Here is a 6,000-nt window from a genome sequence, read left to right as displayed (position 1 = left end):
CTGATCCTGGCTCCTAACCCTCACCCTAAACCTGATCCTAGCTCCTAACCCTCACCCTAAACCTGATCCTAGCTCCTAACCCTAAACCTGATCCTAGCTCCTAACCCTAAACCTGATCCTAACCCTAACCCTAAACCTGATCCTAGCTCCTAACCCTCACCCTAAACCTGATCCTAGCTCCTAACCCTCACCCTAAACCTGATCCTAGCTCCTAACCCTCACCCTAAACCTGATCCTAGCTCCTAACCCTAAACCTGATCCTAGCTCCTAACCCTAAACCTGATCCTAACCCTAAACCTAACCCTCACCCTAAAACCTGATCCTAGCTCCTAACCCTAAACCTGATCCTAGCTCCTAACCCTCACCCTAACCCTGATCCTAGCTCCTGACCCTCACCCTAAACCTGATCCTAGCTCCTAACCCTCACCCTGATCCTGGCTCCTAACCCTAAACCTGATCCTAGCTCCTGACCCTCACCCTAAACCTGATCCTAGCTCCTAACCCTCACCCTAACCCTGATCCTGGCTCCTAACCCTCACCCTAAACCTGATCCTAGCTCCTAACCCTCACCCTAAACCTGATCCTAGCTCCTCACCCTAAACCTGATCCTAGCTCCTAACCCTAAACCTGATCCGAACCCTAACCCTCACCCTAAACCTGATCCTAGCTCCTAACCCTCACCCTGATCCTAGCTCCTAACCCTCACCCTAAACCTGATCCTAGCTCCTAACCCTCACCCTAAACCTGATCCTAGCTCCTAACCCTGATCCTAGCTCCTAACCCTCACCCTAAACCTGATCCTAGCTCCTCACCCTAAACCTGATCCTAGCTCCTAACCCTAAACCTGATCCGAACCCTAACCCTCACCCTAAACCTGATCCTAGCTCCTAACCCTCACCCTGATCCTAGCTCCTAACCCTCACCCTAAACCTGATCCTAGCTCCTAACCCTCACCCTAAACCTGATCCTAGCTCCTAACCCTGATCCTAGCTCCTAACCCTAAACCTGATCCTAACCCTAAACCTAACCCTCACCCTAAACCTGATCCTAGCTCCTAACCCTCACCCTAAACCTGATCCTAGCTCCTAACCCTAAACCTGATCCTAGCTCCTAACCCTCACCCTAAACCTGATCCTCGCTCCTAACCCTCACCCTAACCCTGATCCTAGCTCCTAACCCTAACCCTCACCCTAAATCTGATCCTAGCTCCTAACCCTCACCCTAAACCTGATCCTAGCTCCTAACCCTCACCCTAAACCTGATCCTAGCTCCTAACCCTAAACCTGATCCTAGCTCCTGACCCTCACCCTAAACCTGATCCTAGCTCCTAACCCTCACCCTAAACCTGATCCTAGCTCATAACCCTCACCCTAACCCTGATCCTGGCTCCTAACCCTCACCCTAAACCTGATCCTAGCTCCTAACCCTCACCCTAAACCTGATCCTAGCTCCTCACCCTAAACCTGATCCTAGCTCCTAACCCTAAACCTGATCTGAACCCTAACCCTCACCCTAAACCTGATCCTAGCTCCTAACCCTCACCCTGATCCTAGCTCCTAACCCTCACCCTAAACCTGATCCTAGCTCCTAACCCTCACCCTAAACCTGATCCTAGCTCCTAACCCTGATCCTAGCTCCTAACCCTCACCCTAAACCTGATCCTAGCTCCTCACCCTAAACCTGATCCTAGCTCCTAACCCTAAACCTGATCCGAACCCTAACCCTCACCCTAAACCTGATCCTAGCTCCTAACCCTCACCCTGATCCTAGCTCCTAACCCTCACCCTAAACCTGATCCTAGCTCCTAACCCTCACCCTAAACCTGATCCTAGCTCCTAACCCTGATCCTAGCTCCTAACCCTAAACCTGATCCTAACCCTAAACCTAACCCTCACCCTAAACCTGATCCTAGCTCCTAACCCTCACCCTAAACCTGATCCTAGCTCCTAACCCTAAACCTGATCCTAGCTCCTAACCCTCACCCTAAACCTGATCCTCGCTCCTAACCCTCACCCTAACCCTGATCCTAGCTCCTAACCCTAACCCTCACCCTAAATCTGATCCTAGCTCCTAACCCTCACCCTAAACCTGATCCTAGCTCCTAACCCTCACCCTAAACCTGATCCTAGCTCCTAACCCTAAACCTGATCCTAGCTCCTGACCCTCACCCTAAACCTGATCCTAGCTCCTAACCCTCACCCTAAACCTGATCCTAGCTCCTAACCCTCACCCTAAACCTGATCCTAGCTCCTAACCCTCACCCTAAACCTGATCCTAGCTCCTAACCCTAAACCTGATCCTAGCTCCTAACCCTAAACCTGACCCTCACCCTAAACCTGATCCTAGCTCCTAACCCTAAACCTCATCCTAGCTCCTGACCCTCACCCTAAACCTGATCCTAGCTCCTGACCCTCACCCTAAACCTGATCCTAGCTCCTAACCCTCACCCTAACCCTGATCCTGGCTCCTAACCCTCACCCTAAACCTGATCCTAGCTCCTAACCCTCACCCTAAACCTGATCCTAGCTCCTAACCCTAAACCTGATCCTAGCTCCTAACCCTAAACCTGATCCTAACCCTAACCCTAAACCTGATCCTAGCTCCTAACCCTCACCCTAAACCTGATCCTAGCTCCTAACCCTCACCCTAAACCTGATCCTAGCTCCTAACCCTCACCCTAAACCTGATCCTAGCTCCTAACCCTAAACCTGATCCTAGCTCCTAACCCTAAACCTGATCCTAACCCTAAACCTAACCCTCACCCTAAAACCTGATCCTAGCTCCTAACCCTAAACCTGATCCTAGCTCCTAACCCTCACCCTAACCCTGATCCTAGCTCCTGACCCTCACCCTAAACCTGATCCTAGCTCCTAACCCTCACCCTGATCCTGGCTCCTAACCCTAAACCTGATCCTAGCTCCTGACCCTCACCCTAAACCTGATCCTAGCTCCTAACCCTCACCCTAACCCTGATCCTGGCTCCTAACCCTCACCCTAAACCTGATCCTAGCTCCTAACCCTCACCCTAAACCTGATCCTAGCTCCTCACCCTAAACCTGATCCTAGCTCCTAACCCTAAACCTGATCCGAACCCTAACCCTCACCCTAAACCTGATCCTAGCTCCTAACCCTCACCCTGATCCTAGCTCCTAACCCTCACCCTAAACCTGATCCTAGCTCCTAACCCTCACCCTAAACCTGATCCTAGCTCCTAACCCTGATCCTAGCTCCTAACCCTCACCCTAAACCTGATCCTAGCTCCTCACCCTAAACCTGATCCTAGCTCCTAACCCTAAACCTGATCCGAACCCTAACCCTCACCCTAAACCTGATCCTAGCTCCTAACCCTCACCCTGATCCTAGCTCCTAACCCTCACCCTAAACCTGATCCTAGCTCCTAACCCTCACCCTAAACCTGATCCTAGCTCCTAACCCTGATCCTAGCTCCTAACCCTAAACCTGATCCTAACCCTAAACCTAACCCTCACCCTAAACCTGATCCTAGCTCCTAACCCTCACCCTAAACCTGATCCTAGCTCCTAACCCTAAACCTGATCCTAGCTCCTAACCCTCACCCTAAACCTGATCCTCGCTCCTAACCCTCACCCTAACCCTGATCCTAGCTCCTAACCCTAACCCTCACCCTAAATCTGATCCTAGCTCCTAACCCTCACCCTAAACCTGATCCTAGCTCCTAACCCTCACCCTAAACCTGATCCTAGCTCCTAACCCTAAACCTGATCCTAGCTCCTGACCCTCACCCTAAACCTGATCCTAGCTCCTAACCCTCACCCTAAACCTGATCCTAGCTCCTAACCCTCACCCTAACCCTGATCCTGGCTCCTAACCCTCACCCTAAACCTGATCCTAGCTCCTAACCCTCACCCTAAACCTGATCCTAGCTCCTCACCCTAAACCTGATCCTAGCTCCTAACCCTAAACCTGATCCGAACCCTAACCCTCACCCTAAACCTGATCCTAGCTCCTAACCCTCACCCTGATCCTAGCTCCTAACCCTCACCCTAAACCTGATCCTAGCTCCTAACCCTCACCCTAAACCTGATCCTAGCTCCTAACCCTGATCCTAGCTCCTAACCCTCACCCTAAACCTGATCCTAGCTCCTCACCCTAAACCTGATCCTAGCTCCTAACCCTAAACCTGATCCGAACCCTAACCCTCACCCTAAACCTGATCCTAGCTCCTAACCCTCACCCTGATCCTAGCTCCTAACCCTCACCCTAAACCTGATCCTAGCTCCTAACCCTCACCCTAAACCTGATCCTAGCTCCTAACCCTGATCCTAGCTCCTAACCCTAAACCTGATCCTAACCCTAAACCTAACCCTCACCCTAAACCTGATCCTAGCTCCTAACCCTCACCCTAAACCTGATCCTAGCTCCTAACCCTAAACCTGATCCTAGCTCCTAACCCTCACCCTAAACCTGATCCTCGCTCCCTAACCCTCACCCTAACCCTGATCCTAGCTCCTAACCCTAACCCTCACCCTAAATCTGATCCTAGCTCCTAACCCTCACCCTAAACCTGATCCTAGCTCCTAACCCTCACCCTAAACCTGATCCTAGCTCCTAACCCTAAACCTGATCCTAGCTCCTGACCCTCACCCTAAACCTGATCCTAGCTCCTAACCCTAAACCTGATCCTAGCTCCTAACCCTAAACCTGATCCTAACCCTAACCCTAAACCTGATCCTAGCTCCTAACCCTGATCCTAGCTCCTAACCCTAAACCTGATCCTAACCCTAAACCTAACCCTCACCCTAAACCTGATCCTAGCTCCTAACCCTCACCCTAAACCTGATCCTAGCTCCTAACCCTAAACCTGATCCTAGCTCCTAACCCTCACCCTAAACCTGATCCTCGCTCCTAACCCTCACCCTAACCCTGATCCTAGCTCCTAACCCTAACCCTCACCCTAAATCTGATCCTAGCTCCTAACCCTCACCCTAAACCTGATCCTAGCTCCTAACCCTCACCCTAACCCTGATCCTGGCTCCTAACCCTCACCCTAAACCTGATCCTAGCTCCTAACCCTCACCCTAAACCTGATCCTAGCTCCTAACCCTAAACCTGATCCTAGCTCCTAACCCTAAACCTGATCCTAACCCTAACCCTAAACCTGATCCTAGCTCCTAACCCTCACCCTAAACCTGATCCTAGCTCCTAACCCTCACCCTAAACCTGATCCTAGCTCCTAACCCTCACCCTAAACCTGATCCTAGCTCCTAACCCTAAACCTGATCCTAGCTCCTAACCCTAAACCTGATCCTAACCCTAAACCTAACCCTCACCCTAAAACCTGATCCTAGCTCCTAACCCTAAACCTGATCCTAGCTCCTAACCCTCACCCTAACCCTGATCCTAGCTCCTGACCCTCACCCTAAACCTGATCCTAGCTCCTAACCCTCACCCTGATCCTGGCTCCTAACCCTAAACCTGATCCTAGCTCCTGACCCTCACCCTAAACCTGATCCTAGCTCCTAACCCTCACCCTAACCCTGATCCTGGCTCCTAACCCTCACCCTAAACCTGATCCTAGCTCCTAACCCTCACCCTAAACCTGATCCTAGCTCCTCACCCTAAACCTGATCCTAGCTCCTAACCCTAAACCTGATCCGAACCCTAACCCTCACCCTAAACCTGATCCTAGCTCCTAACCCTCACCCTGATCCTAGCTCCTAACCCTCACCCTAAACCTGATCCTAGCTCCTAACCCTCACCCTAAACCTGATCCTAGCTCCTAACCCTGATCCTAGCTCCTAACCCTCACCCTAAACCTGATCCTAGCTCCTCACCCTAAACCTGATCCTAGCTCCTAACCCTAAACCTGATCCGAACCCTAACCCTCACCCTAAACCTGATCCTAGCTCCTAACCCTCACCCTGATCCTAGCTCCTAACCCTCACCCTAAACCTGATCCTAGCTCCTAACCCTCACCCTAAACCTGATCCTAGCTCCTAACCCTGATCCTAGCTCCTAACC

The sequence above is a fragment of the Oncorhynchus masou genome, unplaced genomic scaffold (genome assembly GCF_036934945.1).
Source record: "Oncorhynchus masou masou isolate Uvic2021 unplaced genomic scaffold, UVic_Omas_1.1 unplaced_scaffold_227___fragment_2___debris, whole genome shotgun sequence".
In the NCBI taxonomy this organism is placed as follows: domain Eukaryota; kingdom Metazoa; phylum Chordata; class Actinopteri; order Salmoniformes; family Salmonidae; genus Oncorhynchus; species Oncorhynchus masou.
This window is presented reverse-complemented; position numbering follows the sequence as displayed.